The 25,139-nt window shown below is 42.9% G+C and overlaps 1 protein-coding gene and 1 long non-coding RNA gene across 8 annotated transcripts in view; one reads left to right on the forward strand and one right to left on the reverse strand.

Annotated features, from left to right (window-relative positions):
- Nucleotides 1–828: 828 nt before the first annotated feature.
- Nucleotides 829–2,614, reverse strand: LOC310846900. 2 transcript variants are annotated; one of them, XR_014565602.1, is made up of 2 exons: nucleotides 2,479–2,614; nucleotides 829–1,326 (listed from the first exon to the last, which is right to left on the reverse strand). It is a non-coding gene; the product is annotated as an uncharacterized lncRNA (long non-coding RNA). The 2 variants fall into 2 exon arrangements; XR_014565603.1 differs by lacking the exon at nucleotides 2,479–2,614 and adding an exon at nucleotides 2,297–2,348.
- The window catches only part of RC3H1 (ring finger and CCCH-type domains 1), a 67,877-nt gene continuing 44,353 nt past the window's right edge, over nucleotides 1,616–25,139 (forward strand). For 4 of the 6 annotated variants that reach the window (XM_083743778.1, XM_083743779.1, XM_083743780.1 and 1 more), the window contains exon 1: nucleotides 1,616–1,893. The gene's annotated coding sequence lies outside the window, so the exon portion shown is untranslated. The remainder of the gene's footprint in view (nucleotides 1,894–25,139) is intronic. The other 2 variants (XM_083743776.1, XM_083743777.1) reach the window with 1 other exon arrangement.

Here is a 25,139-nt window from a genome sequence, read left to right on the forward strand (position 1 = left end):
TACCCAGGTAAAAGGGATTAATCCTGTTCTAAAGGGCTGTAATTTCCCCTAAAAGAACCATGTTCATCACCTGAGGGTGGGTGGGTGTGCTCATTCATCCATTTTTCTAATGGGCAGAAATCACCTCTGTAACCCAGAGTACCTTTCCCCAACTTAGGAAGTTTTGCCAGCTATGGCACTACCTGGTCAAAGTAGTCTTGCTTCAGCAATTCATGCCTTGGTAATCTCCTCTGTGGACTATTGCAAAGTATTGTGTGTGCTGTTGCTTTTTAAAAAGTTCTGGAAATTTGTGTTGGTTCAGAAAGTAGCCAACCGACTGCTGAGACTGGATTGTATGAATCACACCACTCTGGTGATCAAGCAGCTCTCCTGGCTCACAGCCAACGGGGGAATATCAAACACCTTCAATTGGACGTGGAAAAGGCCCTTTGCAGTTGTGAGCAGGGTGCTTCATGGACTACCTCTCTCCACATGTGCCTGTCTAATTGCTGGGATCTCCTTCAAAAGCTCATCTCAAATGGCCCTGCCAGGTAGGTAGAAGGGCATTTTCAGTGGTGGCTACTCAGCTGTGGAATGCTGACTCCAGAGTGGTGCCCTTTTTATTTTCCTAGGCCTGATGGTGTCTCATAGCTTTAAGATGCTTTTACCTTCTGTGACTTGTCTTTTAATGCTTCATGTATACTGTACTTCCAAAGCAAGCAAACAGAGCTGGGAAGTGATTTTCAAGTTTCTATTATTCCCCTTTTGGAAATTGCAGCTAGCTGTCAAACAAAGCATGTGTGTCTCTCTTACACAAGGTACTCAAGAAGGAAATGCAGCTAATTAGAGTTGCTGTTAGTTGACATTTTATTATCATTTCAGGCTGGGAAGCCATCTTTCAGACAGAAGAAATGCATGGATCCTTGCGCCATGGTTCAAGACTGGGGATGCTAAGAGCCATGGGATCTGAAATAAAGAGCAGCTGCTTTATCCTTTTGGCTATGCCTGGTATAGAGCGACACTAAGGCTAGCTGGCAATGTTCATCCTAGTTATTAAAGTGCTACAAGACTCTTTGTTGTTCATGATAGTATGTTCAGTATGACTCTGCACCTGAATCAGCACATGTAATCAATCTTTGCACCGGGAGCCTTGAGTCTTTTCCTACAGCAACTACTGTTATTTTTAAGCTGCCTTGCTACTGGATCCTGCACTCGGGGTGACTTACCAGCAGTAGACACGAGTACAATAAAAAAAGCGTAGCTACACACTCTGACGTGCATTGCAGTCCAAGCTCATGCATGTTGACCGGGTTTCACAAGGCAGGAAAGTATGCGCTGTATTTCAGCCTGAAAGTAAAGCACTGAAAGTTAATCTCTACGTAGAAGGGGATTTTCTAAAATAAAGAGCATTTCATAGCAACTCTTCCTTCCAGTCTTCAGCTGCATGCCGTTGTGGCTCTTTGGATTTCGGAACAATACTTCTACCGCAACTGGTAAACCAAGGTTTCCTCTGCTGGCCCCCTCACAGATTATATCCACACGCCCCCTATATCTCCACCCCCCCTCCATCTATAAATGGAGGGCGAGGCCGCGGCGCCTGGCGGGTCCGCTCCGCCCCTCTTCTGCCGCCGAGCAGGAAGGGGCGGGCGGCTGCCGGGCGAGCGAGCGATGCATTAGCGGCGGCCCTGGAGGCGAGGCAGGGCTTTGCTGCTGAGGCGAGCGGAGAGGCGCCCAAGATGGCCCCTGCTGCAGAGGCGGCCGTGGCAGCAGCAGAGGGCCGGAGGGCGGAAGGGAAGGCCGCGGCCGGCCGGCTCCTGCTGCTGGTGGACAAGGAGGAGGAGGGCGCGACGGCCCCGTCCGTGGCCCGCAGCTGAGAGGAGCTGCCGCCGCCGCCGCCGCCGCCACCGCCGTGAGGTAAGCGGGAGTCTCCCCGGTGGGCGGGTGGCGGGGAACAATAGGGCGGAGGCTGCGGCCTTCTCCTCTCTTTTCCTTCGGGCGGGCGGCGCCTCTACCTGGCCGGCCGGCGGGCCAGGCATTGCGGCCGGTGTCTCCGTGCCAGGCGCCCCAGCGGCCTCTGCCACCATTTCCCCTCCACTTCGCCGAAGCCTCGGTAGGCCTCAGGCTTCTGCCGGGCTCGCTTTCTGCCATCCCCGCCCCCGCGGCTTCGGAAGAGGCCGGGAAATATTCTGGGGGCCGGGGGTCACACGCGGTCTCAACTCATTCCAGGGGTCGGGGGCGCACACGGTATGGTATTCTTGGCTAGGGCATGGTGCGCGGGGGTGGCTGGAAGCCCTTGCCAGGTGCGATCCTCACTGACCCTCCGTGGGAATTATCTCTGACAGCTCAGCCTTAGGCAGGTCTACTCAGAAGCGCTCCCATTGAGTTCAGTGGGACTTACTCCCGAGTAAGCCTGTGGGGGTCGCACTCTAAAGACACATATTGATCGGATCACACTGCACACGTCCATACTGTACTTCTAAGGGGAGAGCGCTGTCCCACCTGTTAAAAGATCACACATGCTTTTATTCTGTGCTTCTGTTCCCTAAATGTAGCTTTTGTGTTCAGTCTCTGAAGCTTATGGGGTTCTGACATTGACCTCCCCATGATCTTTTGAACATTATCCCTGGCAGTGGTCACTGTAAAAAACGTTAAAAACACAGAACAAAATGTAATTCTAAAAATTCTCGAGGCGTACAAGTACCCCTACCTTCTGTATATTTATCATGTATGTAACTTTCAGTGTCATGGTTTCAGAGGATTGGACAAAAGTCTGCTTCCCAGGAAATGGAGGATCTGGTTTGGCTACCTGAAGCAAGCAAGCAAACCTTTGTGTTCAGGGAGAGAGTTGATATTGAGCAGGAAGTGACATCTGCAAACAGTTCACCAAGAAGCCATGTAAAATTTCATTGCACAAAATGAAGGCTGTTTACTTTATTCCTCACCCATCTCTTCATAAACACAACTGTCACACTGTATTATTTTGGTAGAATAAACTGTGATTTAGTTATTTATTTTGACTTCTATCAGATAGTGTTTTGGTTATGAGAGAACACTGTGAATTGTGTTCATGAAAATTAACAGGAATTTGTATTTACTTACCTGGTTGCTACATATGATGATCACATAGAATTCATTATTTAAGGAATTTTTACTCCATTCTTTAGCTGAAAAGCCTTCTAGAATGGTTTACAAAGATCAGGATCAATATAGTCCCTGTACCCAGGATTATATCCTAAAATGATATGTAAAAATGCATTCAAGTGAGTAAACAGAATGACAGGGCCTGAGGGACAGGTCAATCTGCCTTTTCTCTGCTAGCTCAGCTTCTATCATTACTTGGTATTGAACCCTCATCATATTTAGCAAGTATGAAAGTATGTCCTGGTGGAATAAGGACAGATAAGTTGCTCTTTACTTCTCTACCTGCTCAGGTTCTGTGCTGGCTGTAGGGAGTGAAATCCCTTCCACTCAGACCAGCCCAGAAACCAAACAAGCTGGCAGACGAGGATGCTGTGATCAGTCCTCCTCTGCCAGACTTCTGCATTTTCCTGCAGGATCTGCAGAAAACAAAGCTCCTCCCTGCAGGTATGGAAAGGGGGTGCTGGTGGCAAAAGGACAAGGCGATCATTGGCTTTGCTACCAGCCCACCACATTTCTATGCTGAAGGCACAACAGACAAAGCCCGCTTTTGCACATGTAGCATATAAATCAATTGGGCTAATAGAAGAGGCAGATAAGTCTCCATTCCTCTTCTGGCGCCTGCTGCATTTCTGGTCCACGGGTTGTTGTTTTTTGTTGTTCTTTTTACTAGCAGATAATGTCCCTTGTAGGGATGCAGGTGGCGCTGTGATCTAAACCACTGAGCCTTGGGCTTGCCGATCGGAAGGTTGGCGGTTCGGGTGAGCTCCCGCTGTTCAGTACCAGCTCCTGCCAACATAGCAGTTCGAAAGCACGTCAAAGCGCAAGTAGATAAATAGGTACTGTTCCGGCGGGAAGGTAAACAGCGTTTCTGTGCGCTGCTCTGGTTTTGCCAGAAGCGGCTTAGTTATGCTGGCCACATGACCCGGAAAAACTGTCTGTGGACAAACGTCGGCTCCCTCCGCCAGTAAAGCAAGATGAGCGCCGCAACCCCAGAGTCGTTCATGATTGGACTTAACTGTCAGGGGTCCTTTACCTTTTTAAAATATCAACTCTTAAGGCTGTGTGTGTCTTGTACACAAAGGAAGCATTTTATTGGATGTGATGAAATCCTTTCTTGTAGGAGATACTGTACTAGAAGTGTTGGTCACCATACAGAAGACTCTCTGGGTCTTTTGTTAGTGCTGGTGTTGCCTTAAGTAGGTTCTTTCATCCTGCTGTATGGCAGAGCTTTCCCTGGGTAATATTTATATAAATTGTGATTACATGCAAAACAGTATGATTGCTGCAGCTCTACTCATTTCTGTTCATTGATCATGCCAGAAATAATATTCACTACTGTCATATTTGGCAATAATTTTGTCCTGGCTCATGGACAAATTACTGTGATGCTTGCAACGTGCTCTTTATACATGTTTACTCAGAATCAAGTCCCACTGAATTCAGTAGGACCTGCTGTCAATTGAGTGTGCATAAATTGCAGTATTACTGCATAGCAGGGGTGGGCAAGAGATAGATTGGAAATTTGGTAGATTGGAACAGTTTTCTGACTTCCGTTTGTTGGAACAAAGACAGTTCCCCTGAATTTAGCTGTTAACAGACCCTGATGTGTGATAACTAGATGTATAGTTAAATTATAAAGGTAAAAGGTAAAGGTACCCCTGCCCGTACGGGCCAGTCTTGCCAGACTCTGGGGTTGTGCGCCCATCTCACTTAAGAGGCCATGGGCCAGCGCTGTCCGGAGACACTTCCGGGTCACGTGGCCAGCGTGACATCGCTGCTCTGGCGAGCCAGAGCCGCACACGGAAACGCCGTTTACCTTCCCGCTGGTAAGCGGTCCCTATTTATCTACTTGCACCCGGAGGTGCTTTCGAACTGCTAGGTTGGCAGGCGCTGGGACCGAGCAACGGGAGTGCACCCCGCCGCGGGGATTCGAACCGCCGACCTTTCGATCGGCAAGTCCTAGGCGCTGAGGCTTTAACCCACAGCGCCACCTGCGTCCCCATAGTTAAATTATACCAATAAGTAATTTACTCCTTTCCCAAGCCATCATCTTGCATATGTGCCTGGCTTTGGTTGGTGCACCTTTGGTTTCCAAAAACAATTAAAACATAACCCACAAATCTAGTTGCCCATTCTTGCTATATTTTACGATGTTAAATTATCCAAATTTGTTGCCATGTCTTCATTGTGAAGTAGTAATGTTCATTTACTAAACACACTTACAATCTAAAAACGATATTTTGTTGTTTATGTATGATAATGGTCACGTCTCCTCTACATGGTGGTTTCTAAACTCATGGTATAAATGTCCTTTGCTTATCACAATGGTGATCATCTTCAGTTTTCAGCTCCCCACTTTTTTCAAACTGGAGAAATTAAAATCTCATTAGGCTACAGTTCTAGTCTCCTGGATGCTGGTGACTGGTGTTGGGAGTTAGAATGATGTGTAATTGTCTCTTTGCTGATGGAGAAGAATGCCTCTGGTGGGTGATGTGATAAGACTGCTATATTTCACAGTAGCCAGTGAAATGGATTGTTTTGGGGCAGGGCACCAGAGGCTTTGAATTTACTGGATCCAAAGCCCCACAGATCCCTAAGGAGCCTCTGTCTGGAGCTACTACAGCAGAAAAGAAAGAAACCTTTCACCCCCCCTCTTTTGTCATGGCTGGCAGAAGCCAACAGGGCTTCTGAGTACCACTTTTGTGCTCAGGTCCTGGTTTTGGAGTTCCCACAGGTATCTTGTTGGCCACTGTGAGAACAGAATGCTGGACTAGATGGGCATTGGCCTGGTACAACAGAAGTACTGTTGGTAGATGGGACTGTTGGGTTTACATCAAATTCTGAATGAGGCTGCACTCTCCTGAAATAGCAGGTGGGTAGCTTGGGGATGCTCCTTGAAGCAGTGCTCCTGTTTGATGTATGTGTGGCAAAGGATGCCTTTTTCCTGCTTCAGCTGGTACACCTACTGCAACCCTTCCTGATAAAAGATGGACCTTGCTGCAGTCATTTATTCTGTATTGACTTCTAGATCAGATCACTATAGCAAGCTGTATGTTGAGTCTGCCATTAAAAAGCATTTGGAAACTTCTGTTAGAGCAGAATGTTGATGGGAGCTTTGATTCTATCACATTGGTTTTCTGTGATTTTTACTGAACTTGCCCTGAAAGCCCTTAATATATTGGGGTAGTTTAGGAACTTTCTCTTTGCATATGTTCCTCCCCACATTCTTAGATCTTTACACCTCAGTAGGTACATTGGTGTCAACTGGAGATAGGACATTTTCTATTGTGACTTGTATGCTATGGAGTACCTTGCTGCACTAGGCAGCTGTAGAGTGGTTAATTGTATAATTTTGCTGGCTCAGTTTTGTGCTGCTGCAATTTTTAAAACAGTTTGTATACTATTTTTAATGTCTACTGTATTTTTTTTAGAGACAGTTTACTTTTATTCTGTATTCATTACAGTCTTCTCAGAAAAATAGGTGGGATAGAAAATGTAAAATGGGCATTATAAACCTACAAAACAGCAGGGGGGGAAACAGCCCATCCTCAACAGCTGCGTACATACCTCATATCATCCAGTTTTCTTAAAATTTTGTACATTTGTTGAAGGATCAAAACTAAGTTTAAATCTAAATTAAAAAATTTTTATTTCATCTTGTTTTCATTTGAACTTTTTTAAAAATGACTATTTTTGCCATGCAAAAATCCTTAAAAGCTGAGCCCAGAATTCAGACATTTCAAAACTAAAAATACCAATCTCTTCAAAACTTCATAGGCTTTAATATGATATGTCACGTGATGGGCTTGCTTTAAATGTTAAAGTTAAGTTTTAAAATTTAAAATGATTTAATATGATTTTTTAAAAATCTGAACAATGTATTTATTATTTCATATTTCTAAGAGCTACTTGAAACTTTCATCTTGGGATCTGAAAGCTACAGACAGCTTTCAGGGTCACATGGCCAGCATTACTAAACTGCTTCTGGTGCAAGGAACACTGTGCCAAGTGCCAGATGCATGGAAATGCCGTTTGCCTTCCTGCCACAGTGGTACGTATTTATCTACTTGCACTGGTATGCTTTCAAACTGGCAGGACCTGGAACAGAGCAATAGGAGCTCACCTCGTTGTGCAGATTTGAACTTCTGGCCTTCCGATCAGCAAGCCCAAGAGGCTCAGTGGTTTAGACCACAGCGCCACCTGTGTCGCTGGAGAACAGACTGGGAAAACTCTGCCTCTTGTACTTACCTCTCACACCTCAGTTAGATGGGGGAACCGAAGCTAGATAATGTTGTCATGGTGGTTCTTAAGTTGTTCAGGTCCCAACAGTTTCAAAGGTAAGAACCAGCACATTAAATTAAAACTGTGGTTAAATGGGTAACCAATAAAGATTGAACAACAAGAGCATTTGATGCATTTTATGTTCTTTTAAGTAGCAAATTAAGTTTAGCTTGCCTTGTGTGTACAGTCATCCCCCCCCCCCCCACTTAATGTTCTGGGCCTTTGTGCATATAAGCAAAAATTGCATAAGTGGGGAGAACCCTCTAAATGCCCAGTTTTTAATTAATATTAAAATTATTAATTAATTAATTAATTTTGTATACTGCCCTATACCCACAGGTCCCAGGGCGGTTCCTGCTCTCCAGCTCTCTCTCTCTCTCTCTCTCTCTCTCTCTCTCTCTCTCTCTCTCCACACACATCTCTTTGTTCAACTAGAGTTTAAGCTCTGGGGCTGGCTGAAGACTGGAGGACACTCTGAAAAGTGGCTACTGCTGCGCTTCCTTGCACACCAGCTGTTAGGCGGGGAGGCTGAGCAGTCTAAACAAAGCCCTGCAGCACCTCCAGTCTCTTTGGGGCTTCCTCTGCCCTCGTTGTCATCCTCTTTGGGCTCCAGAGATGGTCTCTTCACAAGCCATGAGGACTCTCCCCCGCCATTTCCTGGTTTGAATTTATTTTTTTCTTTCCCAGCACTGTGCAGTCACACAGAAGTGGGAGCGATGCCTGCATTAATTTTTTTATTGGATTTTTTTTATCTTGTCAGTATATCAGGTTGACTATTTTCTTTTAAATATTTATATTTCACGTCTCCAGGCAAAGCCTGTTCAAAGCAGTTTACAACAATAAGGAGTTACAACTGTAAAAAAAAAAAACTCCAGGAAAAAAGATAAAATGCATTCAGAAACTTCCATACCATCTGATTAGCTCTCAGACTGGCATCCTTTATCAGTGCTGAATTGAAGTAGAGTTAAATGGGTCAATCTTGTGTATATCTACTCAGAATTGAGCCTCACTCATACATTTTCTATTACTGGGGAATCATCAGGAGCTCACCAAGTTAGTGGCTAAATATCTCTAATTGGTTTTTTGTCGTCGAAATACACTGCAGACGTCTGATCTCCCTGGAGACTTAGAGATGCGACGATAGACTGCTCTGCTTCCTTTCTTTTAGCAAATATTTTGTGCCACTGGGGAAGTGGTAATTCTGTATTGATTTGTTTTGGATGTTTGTATGTGATGCCAATAAAAGGTTTGATGATGGTGAAATTGAGCCTCACTGAGGTAAAGGAAACTTACTCCCAAGTACAGTGGTGCCTCGCAAGACGAAATTAATTCGTTCCGCAAGTTTTTTTCGTCTTGCGAGTTTTTCGTCTTGCGAAGCACGGTTTCCCATAGGAATGCATTGAAAATCAATCAATGCGTTCCTATGGAAACCGCCTTCAGACCAGGTCCGGGGACAGTCTGTCCCCTGACCTCTTCTGAAGGCTGGGGGGGGGGGGAACAAGGGCTTTTCTTCCCACCCCCAGCATTTTAAAAAACCCCGTGGCAGCGGAGGACTTCTCCGCTGTCCGGGGCGATCTTAAAATGCTGGCGGGCGGCAGCGAAGCCTTCGCTGCCGCCCGCCAGCATTTTGAAAAACCCCGGGACCTCTTCTGAAGGCAGGCGGGGGGCAAAAGTCTTTGCTCCCCCCTGCCTGCCTTCCCGGGAGAGTGGAGAAACGCAGCGTGTTTCTCCGCTATCCCGGATGGCTTTTGAAGGCAGGCGGGGGGGAGCAAAGACTTTTGCCCCCCGCCGGCCTTCAGAAGAGGTCCTTGGGTGTCTCTCTTTCACCTAGCATGATGTAAGAGATCCCTCCTTTTCTGCTGTGTGGAGAATTTGTGGGAAGTATATATTTCTTTGCTCTGGGCTTCTAGGAGCAAATGGTGGTCAGAAAGAAAATTTGTCATTACCATTGGCAACTGCTTTTGTGGATTCTTGATCTGATAGAATTGAGTTATCTCTTACGTTTGTTCTGTATCAGGTACTAGTATTCCTTGTGAAATGAGGCAGACTGCTGAAAGAAAAGCCCGCAAAATGCTGTGATAAAAATGAAAATGTTGAACCTCCCGTTGACTTCTAAGGATGTAGAAGTACTGGCTTCAGAAAATTAAGATGACTGCACAATAGTCTGGATTTATTTATTTTATTTCTTAAGAGAATCAGTTTTTAATATTTGACACAAGGAAAAAATCAAGCTGAAATGTAATCTAACATGCAGATGTTCAGTGATAAACTACATTAGCATTTCTACCAGAGATTCACTTTTTTGCCAACTAGAAAAAGTTTATTCTGTAAACCCACTGTATTCTGCCGTCACTTTTGGAATATGTAACTAAATCTGGACATTCTATAATCCACTGCAATGTGATTTGAACTGGTTTGGGGTTGTTTTTTTAGTGTAACTTTTAATTGAAAAATTTCCCCAGGCTAATTCAGATGCAATGCTAAATTATAGTGGGGAACTTCCAGGCCACAGATGTCAGGGCCTGGGCAGAGGAGGAATGGTGGAGGCTGCCTCCCCATCCTGACCCAGGGAGCAGGAAGAGGAAGACAGTTTTGATTTACAACAGGGGGGGTTGAGGGAGGTTGCAGCTCAGAGGTAAATGAGGGGGGAAGTTGAGAAATAATGGGAGAGGAGGAGGAGAAAACAGCTGATGGACACAGCGTCTTTAGAAAGCATTCCAGACCCCCCTCTCCCAGAACCCGGCAAGCGTGAAAGTAGGAGAGCAAAGAGCTCAAAGACAGGGGAGACGTAGCAGCACCCGTGGAGGAGACGAATGAGGAAGTGGGAGAGAGGGAGGTAGAGATTCACTCGGGACAAAGCCATTATCCAAAAGGCTGGGTTCTATAGCCTCGCTCTGTAAATACTGAATAAAAATAGGATGGTAAGAAACATTCCCTTGGCTTTGTACGTTCCTGGGCAACCAGCCAGGAGTTGCTGGCAGCAGCCTGAGAAAAGACCTCATTATTCCTATGAAGCCTCTGAAATTAACCCACCAGGCCATTTTGGGCAGATCATTCTGATCTTCCTCATGTTTGATGTGGTATGATTACAGGTGATTGATGGGTTCATTCCAGTCCCATCCTATTGCTGAAGGTGGCCTGTGTAGGGTTTGCCTCTTGGATCAGCCCTTCTGACTGGAAGTGATTCCTCACCCCTCCTTTAGCACTACAAGAGCATGTCTAGGTTAGCCTTGGGCTCGTGTGCTCCTTCCTTCCTCCTGCAGTGTGACCATGAGGAAGAGTTTGGAAACTTTTCCTTCTGTTTTTGATCAACCGCAGCTTGTTGTGTTGCCCAAACCTCGGCAGACAAACTGGTTAACCTTAACTGCTTTATGGAACAATCCAACTTCACAACATAATTCCAAAATCAGGTTTGTTTAAGCAAACCATAGTTAAGTTTTAGTATTCAGCTGTCATTCTTGTACAGTGGTACCTCGGGTTACATACGCTTCAGGTTACAGACTCCGCTAACCCAGAAATATTACCTCGGGTTAAGAACTTTGCTTCAGGATGAGAACAGAAATCGTGTTCTGGCGGCGCGGCGGCAGCTAAAGTGGTGCTTCAGGTTAAGATTAGTTTCAGGTTAAGAAAGGACCTCTGGAACGAATTAAGTTCTTAACCCAAGGTACCACTGTATTCAGTTTTAGCATTCAGATGTAATTGTAAACTGTGATTAATCTGAAATGGAAGCTTAAAATTGTTAAGGTTTTTGTTGTCAGCTTGTCGTTTATGCTGGCTCTTAAACATTGTCTTACTCAGAATTTTACTGCCCTGAAAAATGTGTAAAAAGGCCAGAGTTGGGATATAAATTAATAAATGTATTAAGGGCAGCATATGAATCATAGATCATAGAAGTGTAGAGTTGGAAGGGACCCTCAAGGGTCATCTAGTCTGCAAGGCAGAAAACTCATATGTGAGGATTATTACTCATTGTGTGGCATTAGTGCCACAGTTCTTTGGGGGCTGTTCTGTGAGATTAATGATTCTGGAAAACTGACAAAAGTAGCTGTCATGCAGATGTGTTTTCAATAGATTACATTCCAAAATCCACAGTTGAGCTATGTCTTTAGAAGGCTCAAGCAGTATGTGGACCGAGAACTCCCAGAAGTGCAAGCTGGATTTAGAAGAGGCAGAGGAACCAGAGACCAAATTGCAAACATGCGCTGGATTATGGAGAAAGCTAGAGAGTTCCAGAAAGACATCTACTTCTGCTTCATTGACTATGCAAAAGCTTTTGACTGTGTCGACCACGGCAAACTATGGCAAGTTCTTAAAGAAATGGGAGTGCCAGATCACCTCATCTGTCTCCTGAGAAATCTCTATGTGGGACAAGAAGCTACAGTTAGAACTGGATATGGAACAACTGATTGGTTCAAAATTGGGAAAGGAGTACGACAAGGCTGTATTTTGTCTCCCTGCTTATTTAACTTATATGCAGAATTCATCATGCGAAAGGCTGGGCTGGATGAATCCCTAGCCGGAATTAAGATTGCCGGAAGAAATATCAACAACCTCAGATATGCAGATGACACAACCTTGATGGCAGAAAGTGAGGAGGAATTAAAGAACCTTTTAATGAGGGTGAAAGAGGAGAGCGCAAAATATGGTCTGAAGCTCAACATCAAAAAAACGAAGATCATGGCCACTGGTCCCATCACCTCCTGGCAAATAGAAGGGGAAGAAATGGAGGTAGTGAGAGATTTTACTTTCTTGGGCTCAATGATCACTGCAGATGGTGACAGCAGCCACGAAATTAAAAGACGCCTGCTTCTTGGGAGAAGGGCAATGACAGGCCTAGACAGCATCTTGAGAAGTAGAGACATCACCTTGCCAACAAAGGTTCGTATAGTTAAAGCTATGGTTTTCCCAGTAGTGATGTATGGAAGTGAGAGCTGGACCATAAAGAAGGCTGATCGCCGAAGAATGGATGCTTTTGAATTATGGTGCTGGAGGAGACTCTTGAGAGTCCCATGGACTGCAAGAAGATCAAACCTCTCCATACTGAAGGAAATCAACCCTGAGTGCTCACTGGAAGGACAGATTGTGAAGCTGAGGCTCCAGTACTTTGGCCACCTCATGAGAAGAGAAGACTCCCTGGAGAAGACCCTGATGTTGGGAAAGATGGAGGGCACAAGGAGAAGGGGACGGCAGAGGACGAGGTGGTTGGATAGTGTTTTCGAGGTTACCAGCATGAGTTTGAGCAAACTGCGGGAGGCAGTGGAGGACAGAGGTGCCTGGCGTTCTCTGGTCCATGGGGTCACGAAGAGTCGGACACGACTAAACGACTAAACAACAACAACAGTTTTTGATTTCTTCATTATTCACCATCAGGTTGGAAGCTCTGGTTGAATGTCAAGCAAGCAGGCATGGGGAGAGAAACAAGCTCACTTGAAGGTGCAGCCTTTGCAGCTTCAGCATCAAGGCAGCTTGTTTTTCTCTCTACTCTTTGTTTGCTTAGCATCTATCCTGAAGAACTCAAAAGCTTGCTAGATGTTTTGCCACACTTTGACTGTTATAAAGATGTTGTCTGACTGATGGCTTCCTTTCATTTTAATGGACTATATGTGATGGTTTTATCATAAGAACTGGCCCCTGGTGGTGAGAGTATATGCTTTACCTTTACTGTCATCTGCATGGCAGCCTGTTGTCTCTAGACTACCATGGTGGTATTGTCATTGTGAATTTTGGGTAGCCTTAAGATTCTAGACCAGTCTTCTCCAACCTGGTGTCCTCCAAACATTTTGGACTAAAATGTCCATAATCTCTAACCATGGGTGACGTCGGCTGAAGCTGATAGGCGTTTTAGTTTAAAAGGTGACTAATATAAATTTATTGATTTCATTGGGGGCTACACTGAGAATGTTAGATATACTCATTAAGAAAACAATGTGATTAAGAATAGCAAAGCAAACTAAGTGATTTGATTGAGAATCCTAGGCCAAATCTTCCTACTTGCTTACTAAATATTTGGCCTTTTCCCAAATTCATCCAAGTTACATAGTTTAAGAAAGAATTTCTAAGTTTCCTACAATGTCCTAACATCTGACATTTTTGGATAAAGTTCTTAATTACCTAATTGGTGCTATAGGCCAGGGTGCTCTTGTCTTCATCTGGAAAGTTAGACAGGAACAAAGCGGGAAATGAGTCACTCTGCAAACAACTTTTGGACCAGATATTTTCCATCTTTTATGTTAATTGAATTCCTTACATAGGTGAGCCCACCTATGTTGATAATGGCTGTCCATATTCTAACCAGGGGATTCATAATTGGACTGTTGTGTACCCTAGTCTCTCTGATACATTCTGAATTTTTTTCCAAAACAGTCAAATAATGTTATGATTCCACATTTGCTGAGACATTCATTATTCTCTTAGTGTCTTATTAGCCATGATGTTTCCTTTACCCTTGCAAGGTTCTTATCCAGGCAAAGGCAAACTCCAGCCCTCCAGATGTTTGGGACTACAGTTCCCATCATCCCTGACCACTGGTCCTGTTAGCTAGGGATGATGCCTGTTCTTATCACTCAAACGCTTTCCTCCTTTGTTATATTAAATATATATCCTTCTTTATCCCAGGAGTTCAGTGCAAGTGACAGCATACTTAAAAAAGTACTAAGCATAAAATATACTTGCAATTGTAAACTTGGTAAAGGACATCTTCAGCTAAATCATTGAAATGGAAACAAGCATAATGATTTCTGCTAGTGCAATAGGACTGTCCACCCTTTCTTACCTGCCTCACATCCTTATAAGATCTGCTCCAGAGTGTCAGGAGAACCCCCATTGGACCAGCAGTGTTCACACTGAGGGGATTGCAATTTTAGAAATCATTATAATTTATCAACACAAATCAATGGGTTTTGATAATGTCATCAGGATTAAGTACTTTGCTGTACAGTATTTGTGACAACCTCTTTTTAAGAGTTGCGAGATTCTTTTTTCTACTGAAAGTGAACTTATTTTTTATATATGCAATAGATAGCATGACACAAGCAGCTGGAATTGGCCTGATTTGAAAGTAGTTGAATGAAAAGCCCTGTCACAAGCTGTTCTGGTTGAAGGTAACAAAATATTTCCCATATGAATCCATACCTTTTTTTCCAATAGCCCTTTCTTCAACATTGGGGCAATGGTTTTCTACTTCAGGTTTTTCCCCCCTATTTTGCTTGTAGAGAAAAGAACCAAAAATTGCACATCGCAAGGAGTGGTATAAGGAAGTAATCACTAGTGGAAGCCCTATGCCTGAAATCCAGAATATAGACTGAGGTCAGATCTAGATTCACCAAACTTTGTGGGGAGCAGGAGAGTGGCAATGACTATGTACCCCCTCTGAATACTGTATAGACTTGTAACATTGATAAGACACTACAAAAAGGATAGCCCACATTCATGGTGTTGTAATAAGGGCTCTTCATAGACATGTGCTAGTTCCTCAGGTAAAATAGTTGGTTTATTATTATACAGTGGTACCTCGAGTTACAGACGCTTCGGGTTACGCCTTTTCAGGTTACGGACGTGCTGAAACCCAAAAGTACCGAAATGGGTTATTTCCGGGTTTCAGCGCATGCGCACAAGCACCAAATCATGTCACGTGTGTACGCAGACGCAGTGCTGCGGGTTGCGAATGTGCCTCCCGCACGGATCACGTTCGCAACCCGAGGTTCTACTGTATTGCCTTCATTCTACCCTTCTACAGAGCTCAGGGTGGCTTACATGATTTATCCTTGCAACAATGTTTTGAGATATATTACATGGATACTGTGACTGGGTTTAAGTGAGGTTGATGGCCAAACTGGAGGTTCAAACCCAAGTTTTCCAGGTCCAAATATACCAGTGTTCACTTCTCATGAAATTCTGGCCCATACACAGTGACCATTCCAGTGAGATTCTTTTGTGAACCTCATTGTAAGTGTTTCCTCGCTTTTCCAGGGCAGAAGTAGAAATGTGACATGTTCTCTGTCAAGAATTTCTTATCTGTCTTTTTCAAAAATCCTCTGCATTGTCTACAGAACAGCCATAAGACTCACAAAGTTATATTAGCTTTTGGAATGGGGTAAGGGAATGGCTGAGAGAATATTGGGCATTTTTAATATAATATATCCAAAGAGGTTATAGTAAGAAGACATCTTAGTGGTATATATAAACAGCCTTCTTCATTCTAAGAAAGTTCAAATGACAACAAGTTGTGCTAGTATCCTGCCACAACATGGTTAGTAGAGCTGTTACTATCTCCCATTTCAGTACAGGATGAATGGATCACAGTTAAGTCATTATGAGGCGCTTAAGTTGGGCTTTGTTCTTGTCAGCCAATCACTGGGCTTGCACTTGGTTGCTTATTTGAATAGCCAGACCTATATAAGATTATTTCAGGGGACAGGGTATGAGCATTTTCAGGCAGGGAGGGAGTTTGGCTGTGTGAACTTAAAGTCAAACAATGGCTGCTACCACCCGGAGAACCAGGAAAAAAAGCCAGGTGCATCGAAGGCCACGGTACAGGACACAGTATAGGCAGAGAAGGCCCAGAGGGGGGAAGATACCTGGGAGGCGTGCAAAACACGGCCATGGAAAGAAGCTCCCTGACAGAAGGCCCTCCAAGAAAGCACAGAAACTGCGGCTTGACAGTGTTCGAATGACCAATGAGGCTCAGAACATCCTGCATTTCTGTGTGCATGACCTCTACAAGAAGGTGTCCTTGGCTGCTGAGCGCTTGAGGAAAAAGAAGCGCCATGTCTCTATTACTGTCTCAGATGTAAGAAATGCCCTGAAAAAGATCATGCCAAGGAAGTATGACAGAAAGTCTGTATCCTCCATTTCCTGCAAATGCCGTTAGAGACATCTCTCCCCTTTCCTGTGACAGGCTTAGAAATGAAGAAAGAAGGGAAAGGGGGGAAGCACTAGCCTGAGAGAAAATCCAGTACTTTGCCTGCCTGAAAAAACACCACCTTCAAATTTCCAAGCAATCCTGTGACCTACCTTTTTATTACTGGTTCAACATCACCACTAATAATGAACTCGAGGAAGGGCAGAATCTGGCATTCTGAAGATCATGACAAGATGATTATCATATTGCCCTTATGCTGAATCAGGGAGATGGATTATTGGGTGTTGGAAGAAAATGACTGTCAAGTTGTGGAATATCAAGGACTCTAATCAGCCACTGTGGAGCATGTGAGGTGTTCCCTAAAGGGAGACATATTCCCTTTTTCAATAAAACAGGATCTGTGCAGGAGAACTCATTTCACTGTGTCTTTAATATTCTGGTTCTTCAGAACTATACATATATTAGGGGAAGGCTAGTTTATGTAGAGGCTGTGTTTTGCATACTCTTTAGAACTTGTAATAATGTTTGACTACAGACTTTTATAAAAATAAGTGATATCAGAATTAGATAGAAATGGAATATGTAGGATGCAACACTTGGCATTTTATCACTGAATATTGCTGTAAATGTGTCTTGAATTGCATTGCCTTCTTTAAAACGGTGGAAAAGGAATTTTATGTTAGGGCATACATTATGTTAGGACATTATGTTAGGGGCTTTATCTGAGAATATGTCCATATTGGTCCCAAAGATTACCTGATAAAGGGCTTTTTTGTGTACTCACTTTTTGCCATGTATGTTCAGTATCGTAGCAGCTGTTATTTTAAAATGGTGATTAGGTAGTGAATTGCACTGGTTCTATTCCTAGTGTTGCTTCCTTAGATGCAAAGATGTTGCAAGTAGGCATTTTGGGAAATACAGTAAGCACTTGAATTGTTAACCGTCACTTGAATTGTTAACCTTTCAGAGTGCATTATATAAATTGTAATAACTGCTAGTTGCCCCAGCTGCAAATCCATAGGAAAAATTTATTGCACCAGAAGAAAAGAGAGAGATTATATCCTTGCATCAGGGATATTATATGCATATGCCCTATGGTGACTCCTGGGGATAGGCACCCCCAAACATTAGACTTGATGGCTAGAATTTATTGGAAACCCTTTTCTCCCATTGTCAGTGCTTTTTCTTCTTGCCTAAGAAAGCTCCTCCCTAGTCTCAGGACTTCCCAGATTACCATGTTGTATTGCTTTAGGACCTAACATTCAGGTAATTCAGTGTTGTGAAACCCATACCTCACCAGCATAGCTTGCTCCTTTACTCAAGTAACTAAATTGATAGAGAAGGACTGCAACCACTGTATAGAAAAGGTTTGGCTTTGTGGACAAGAAGAAACAATTATGAGGAAGGTTCAGAATATGGATAGCCAAGCAGTAGGTGGCTGAACCTGAAAAAGATACGAGTACCTGTGAATATCGGAACCCCTATTAGGGACTGGGGGGGGGGGTTGTTTGTTTTTTTATCTGCCACTTGAGGTACCCAATTCTGTTTATGTTTGCTGGCCAGGATATCTTTTCATTCATGTTTATTAGTGGAAATGTTTAATAGTTTCATGTTTATTAGTTGAAACCATTGTGTGTCTGTCAGGGCACCAGAAAATAGGGCTTGGGAACCAAGAACTACCTCTCACCCTGTGGGTGATCTGGGAGTGTGGAGTGCTCAGCCCTTGCCCTCTGATTTTGCCCGTGAAGCTTGAGCAGAGGGGTGGAAAGAGGTGTACTGGCCAGGAAGGAAAATTGCTAGCAGTTCCTAAGAACAGAACGTAACAAATGCAACAAGGACAAATGCTGTACAGTGGTACCTCGGGTTAAATACTTAATTCATTCTGGAGGTCCGTACTTAACCTGAAACTGTTCTTAACCTGAAGCACCACTTTAGCTAATGGGGCCTCCTGCTGCTGCTGCGCCGCAGGAGCACAATTTCTGTTCTCATCCTGAAGCAAAGTTCTTAACCTGAAGCACTATTTCTGGGTTAGCGGAGTCTGTAACCTGAAGCATATGTAACCTGAAGTGTATGTAACCCGAGGTACCACTGTACTTGAAAAAGAAGAATCAAACAGCAAATATAAACTGACATCCAGGAAAAAAATTAAGGATTATAAGATTACAACTGGTACATGGCCTAGCCCTGCTGTGCTATTTCTATTGCAGTGGTAGCTTGTATCTAAAAGAACATAATTTCTGAAACTCATGAGGAGTAACATGGGACACACTTTGCTGGAGATAGCCTGGTGCAAGCTCTACTGAAAAAGGGCCATCTATTCTACCTTAGTTCACTTTATCTGTTAGCTGAAGCCTCCTGTCATGCACTGAGTTATGTGAAGACACGTGGAGCAAAGCTGCTGGAAGGCAAGGTGCTAACCCTTATGAATTATGGGTTCCACCTAACCCGGCTCCATCTTTTTCTTCCAACTCCAGAATTCTATGATTCCATGATTCTTGTAATTTTCTTTTTAAAGCAGAAGATTTTATGATTCTAAGATTACTGTTCTTAGGCTAATGCGGCTGTGTCTTTCAAGGCATGGATTTCTAACAACACTGTGTCACCGAGACAGGCGTTGCTATAATTGTGGGATGTGTGTGTATATATAAAGAATGAGGAAGTAATAAACTTAAAACTTGCAGTTAACACAGTGGACTAGCTCTGACAACCTCTGTTCTTAATATTATGTTAAGTAAAGAATATTAGCTCAAGTGTGTGTGTGTGTGTGTGTGTGTGTGTCTGATAATAAGGAGCTTCAGAAGCAAAAGGTAAGGTCCAGTTTTTCAATGCTCAAACCTCTCTACCACTATCATGTGGCATATTTTACTTGATCAGAAGAGAGTCTTTGTTTCGCTGTTCTGTATAGCTGTGGAAATTCTGTGTAACAGAAACTCAGAATGTTTCATGTATGTTGCAACTGAGTCATTCTTTTTGTAAAGGTGTAGTTGTGATTTTAACTTTGAGAGCTGTTTGAATTATGAATGCTTTGCAGGGCTGTTAGAATGAGGATTTTGAAGTGCAGGAGACAAATTTTTATTTGTCTGTTATTACAAAACAGAGCGGGTTTTGATATATTTTGAAATAAATGTCAATTGAACAAAAAATTGCAGGCCTGCAGTAAATTGGCTCGTGGTTCTTTTTGTGAAAGTGTTAACTACATTTGTTAATGGGGAAATGCCAGTGGTGTATTTTGTGCTTTAAAAAATAAAACCTTTATGGTACCCTATGTGTACCAGAAAAAAGTAAAATTCTGCAACCTGTGTAATTTTTGATAATCTACTGTATTTATATGGCTGTTTTTGCATGATTTTTAAACTTCTGGAGCGCCTCAGTGGGGGTTGGGGCACTGTGCTTTAGCGGTTCTGCTCCTATTCCAGGGCCATTTCCAGAAAGCATTTAGGGCTGTCATCTAATTTGGAGTGAAGTGCTAGCAATTTGCAGACAACACCCAGCTCTGTTTCTCTGCCCCATCTGAATCAGAAGAGATGGTTGAAGTGTTAGATCAGTGCTTTGAGATGGTGATGGACTGAATTTGAGCTGTGTTAGAAATTCAGATATACAGTCATGGGGGGGAAAAGTGCACCCTCTTTTAATTCTGTGGTTTTATGTATGAGGACATACGGTAATAACAATCATCTGCCCCTTAGCAGGTCGTAAAATTAGGTAAATGCAGCCTCAGATGATCAATGCATGACATATTACACTGTGTCGTGATTCATTTAACAGAAATAAAGCCAAAATGGAGACGGTACATGTGAAAAACTATGTACACCTTATGATTCAGCAGCTTGTAGAACCACCTTTAGCAGCAGTAACTTTATGTGAGCATTCCACGGTCTGAGCTTGGGGTGAATCTGCTGGGACGTCCACTCCTGGGTAGATTGGCACCTGTCTTGATTGTTTTCCACTTGTGAACAATCTTTCTCACTATAAGATGACTGACTTAAAATTCGTTGGGGATGGCCTTATAACCGTTCCCAATTACATGGGCAGCAACAGTTGCTTCTCTAAGAGCATTGTTGATGTCTTTCCTCCTTGGCATTATGTGAAAACATACCTGAATGCTTTAGACCAGCAAACTGCCAAAACTTCAACTTCTATAGAGGTGGTTACACTTGCTGATGATCAATTAAGCAAGGATATTTGATTAGCAGCATCTGTTTGCTACTTAGCTCCTTAATTTCTATGGAAACAGTAAGGGTGTACTTAGTTTTTCACACATGGCTTTTCCATTTTGGCTGTAAATCATGATACAGTGTAATATGTCCTGTGATGTTGTTCATCTGAGGTTGTATTTACCTAATTTTAAGACTTGCTAATGAACAGATAATTGTTATTATATCTTCATACGTAAAACCACAGAATTCAAAGAGGGTGCACTTTTTCCCATGATTGTATAAGCTAGGGGCCAAATGGCTCCTTAAACCAAGGTTATAGCTGCCAAAACAGAATGTCTGTTTGCCATTTGGGGGCAAAATGGCTCTGAAGTCTTATTTTTCAATTGATGAACCGACTGTGATTGATTTTCAGTTAAACACCTGGCTACTTCAGATGGCAACCTTGAACTAGGTTAAGAACTTTGAGAACTTAAAGCAGAAAAGTCATTCTATCCAGGGACAACCCGCCTATTCCAGCCTATAACATCATTCACTGCACAGAAAAAGTATTTTGGTTCCTAAAATTCATTCTGATTGTGCAGATTGTGCAGATAAAATATAATGGATAGAATTCTTCTGGATGTTGTATTAGTGTGTGAAAACCGTCAAGATTCAATGATCCCCAGGCATGCAGCTCCAGGTGGTGGTGATGTCAGGCTCCATCCTGGTGCCCTGGCATTTTCACTTATTTTTAAGACCCACCTAAGATTGTAATTTTTTTTAAAGCAGCTTTTAACATTGTGTTTTAATTGTTGTAACCCACCCTGGAACCTGCTGGTGAAGGATGGGTAATTAATAATGATTATTATTTTTATTCCTGCTCTGCTAATCATGTAGGCAGTGACAACTTGCATCCTGACTGCTGAAGTTCCATGCAAGTTTCAGAGATTTACCAAACTTTGTCTCTTATCAGCAGCAAGGGCTGTAAATGTGTCTTCTTCTAGAAGGTGGATGGTGAATCAGGATGCTGAAAACCATGACCAATGCATTCCCTGTATTTTACACATAATTAATGAATATGCACACATGACAGATGCATTTGTTTTGATCTGTTTAGTTTAAACTGAGCCCTAGGATCTAGTTGGAGGATTATTTACTTGAGGTGTCCTTAAGGCTGTGCACTTGCAGATATTGGCTGGTGGACATATAAGAGCCTGTCATCATAAATCAAAAGAACTGTATGATTTTTGTGCGCAAAAATAGGTGTCTTTAAAAAACAAAACAAAAACTGCTCCTCTCACTAAATGATTCATTGCATAGTTCAACTTTGCCAGGAAGCTTATGAAAAGTGTCTTGAGAAACACACACATTACCTCTTGGTTTTATGGTTACTTCCTGTGAAGCACAAGAAACAAGCAACCTTCTGAGCCATGAACTTTCTGAGCATTGTGTTTGAACATGTAGCTTACCATCTCCACACTATGGTATTTCAGCAAAGCATTTCAAGGTACTGGTATAGTATAGCAGCTAAGAGTATGGTCTATAAGTCAGGTAGTCACTCACATTGACTTCAGGATCACTCACATTGACTACATACTCATTTGGTTGACCATATACAAGTCTCTATTTTCCTCCTGTCGTGTGTATAATAAAATTGACTAAGTTTATGGGATTGTATCTGTAGTTGTATTTACATTTTATACTAAACAAGTGGTGACCAATATGGTTTCCTGCAGGTGTTGCTGGCCCCAGACAACATGATCAGTGGCAACAACTAGAGGGCACCATGTTGGCGACCCCTGTGCTAAATCATGGTTTAGTGCAGTGAGCACAAGCCGCAGTGAGCCACAGAAACTTCTTCTCCCCTTTCCCCTCCCATGTTGCCTGGAGGAGTTCAGAAACTTGATTTCTGTTTCCCTTAAACTTAGTTGGTATTTTTGTCAGAACTGGGGATTGTGATTTAATGTTAACCATGGTCAGTTTTGAAATGAGCCAACTTTAAACCATAGATAATAAAGCAGTTTTGATTAAACAAAGATTTAACTTAAGCACGATGTATGAATGTAGCTACTGTGTCTCAAATGATTATATATCTATATTTAGTTATCTATCTATCTATCTATCTATCTATTCTGTCTGCTTTCTCTGAAAGCAGTGTGTGAAAGTAGTCTGTGATTCTTTTCTTTTATGAGGTGCACAAATACATCATGAGAAAACAGTTACTTTATTGCAAGACCTTAATATTGCTCATTCCAACTAGTTTATCAAGGGCCAGTTGCTGTTAGGTTTTGAAAACAAGGATAATCACATCTGAAGATATGAATGCCTCTGTGGGCAGCCATGTTAAAAGGTGCATAGTTTTCAGGGGGGGGGGTCCTCTCTAAGAGAGTATACATTTTTGAACATTTAGTAATTGAATAGTAAGTAAATGAAAAAATGCTGTTGTACAAAATGTATTTGCTGCGTAACATTAACTAATAATTAGTGTTGCGTGAACACATGAGTTGCTCTGTAAGCACAGCCAAAGTTTGGAATTGGGGACTGAGTAAAAATGCCATATCTTGAGAAATGCCATATTTTGAGTATCACAGCCATTGCCGTCATCCTCCCACCTTCACCATCATCACAGCCAAGCTGCCTAGGAACTTGGTGGTGGTACCAAGTTCCTAGGCAGCTTGGCTGTTAAAGGTGTGTGAGCAACATTTGGTGAGATGAACAAAGCCTGGGATGGGCTTAGAAGCAGTTAGAGGTTGGTGCTTCCTTGCCCCTCTCTGACCAGAAGGAACAAAATATATAAAACGGTGCAAAACGAAACAAATATATGCAGTGTTGTATAACTTAATAGAATCTAGTGCTACCTCAGCACATACCGGTAGTTTCAAATTATTGATACTGGTGGTGGACTCATTCCTTGGGAGTTTTTAAACAGAGGTTGGATGGCCGTCTGTAATGGATGCTTCAGCTGAGATTCCTGCACTGTGGGGAGTTGGATTAGATGCCCCTTAGGCCCCTTCCAACTCTAGGGTTAGTCTGTGGTTGGTCTTGCAGATAATCAAAAGGTGTTCCCACTTGCTTGTGAATGGGGGGGGGGGAGAATTATTTATATCAGTTGTGCACTCGCGTGGTTCTCTGTGCTGAGTAAAAATTCTTTCCAGACAGGAAAGCTTTGTAAAATGTGTGGCATTTTAAGCCAAATGTACCTGAAGGGATAGGCTTAGGATAAATATTTGTGATCTAGTAACATTGTGGGTTGGCCGGTGTTTCCTGCTCTACTCAGGCAGTTGATACACCACCAGGTTGGTATGTGTTCTGTAGTCCTGTGAGAAAATATCCTAGATGGCTTTTGCCAGATGAAATTGCAAAATCATGGAAGGTGGGAAATGCTGACCCTGGCTGCACCTTGTCATTCTAGTTGTAATCCTGCCAATCCTGCCCATATTGCCCAATTTAATCCAGGTGGACAGAGTTTATCCCATAATAGGTCATGGCTGTGGAAATAAGAATAAACACATCTACTTGGCACAGTATGTCACGTGCTGCAGTGATGGCACAGGGCAGTGTGCTCTGGTAACTGGTAGACGGACATGGAATAACAAAACAAAAAAAATTCCTTCCAGTAGCACCTTAAAGACCAACTAAGTTAGTTCTTGGTATGAGCTTTCGTGTGCATGCAGTGTATCTGAAGAAGTGTGCATGCACACGAAAGCTCATACCAAGAACTAACTTAGTTGGTCTTTAAGGTGCTACTGGAAGGATTTTTTTTGTTTTGACTATGGCAGACCAACACGGCTACCTATCTGTAAATGGAATAACAAGTTTTGGGGAAAGGCATGCTTTCCTTCTTGCAGTAGGACCCTTTCCAGCACAGAAATAACAAATAAGAAGGGGACAAAACAGAAGAATAAGGATCCTTAGATTGAGGCTGTATTAAAAAAAAATTGTGGCCAAGTGAAAAGTTTAGCATGCTTTCAACAAAATCTTTCACATAGGCAATTCCCCTCCTGCCTCACTGCTGCCAAAAACTCTAGGGATCTTTTCTCCTGAAAGATACTGGGTACTCTGACCTCCAATTTGCAGTACAGTGGTACCTCGGGTTACAGATACTTTAGGTTACATATGCTTCAGGTTACAGACTCCACTAACCCAGAAATAGTACCTCGGGTTAAGAACTGTGCTTCAGGATGAGAACAGAAATCGTGCTCCGGCAGCGCGGCAGCAACAGGAGGCCCCATTAGCTAAAGTGGTGCTTCAGGTTAAGAACAGTTTCAGGTTAAGAACGGACCTCCAGAATGAATTAAGTACATAACCAGAGGTACCACTGTATTCTGCTTAATACATTAAAACATTTGCCCAGTTCACATGTCCCATTATACCATAGTTTAAAACAAAGTGGTTTAATGTGAATGTGCAATGTCAGTGTGCATGCTGCTCAAAGGTTCTATGGCACTTCACCACACCTCCTTTGGCTGTGCTGCAGACAAAACATACTGGAGTCTGGTTTGTCATATCACCTCAACCACGTTCATTTTCGGCTTAGCACTTATGGTTTGCTAGGGGAAACAAACCACAAGCTTAGATTCAGATAATATGACAAGGTGGATTCTAGCTTGTTTTGTCAATGGTGCAGTACTCTGGGAACATTTAGCAGCATCTATTAGCACATTAAACCATAGCTTGTTTTTAAACTGTAGTTTAAATGTGACATGTGAATTGGGCCACTGATTCCAAGGCTGGGGGTAAAT

The sequence above is a fragment of the Podarcis gaigeae genome (assembly GCF_964106915.1).
Source record: "Podarcis gaigeae genome assembly, chromosome: 6".
In the NCBI taxonomy this organism is placed as follows: Eukaryota; Metazoa; Chordata; class Lepidosauria; order Squamata; family Lacertidae; genus Podarcis; species Podarcis gaigeae.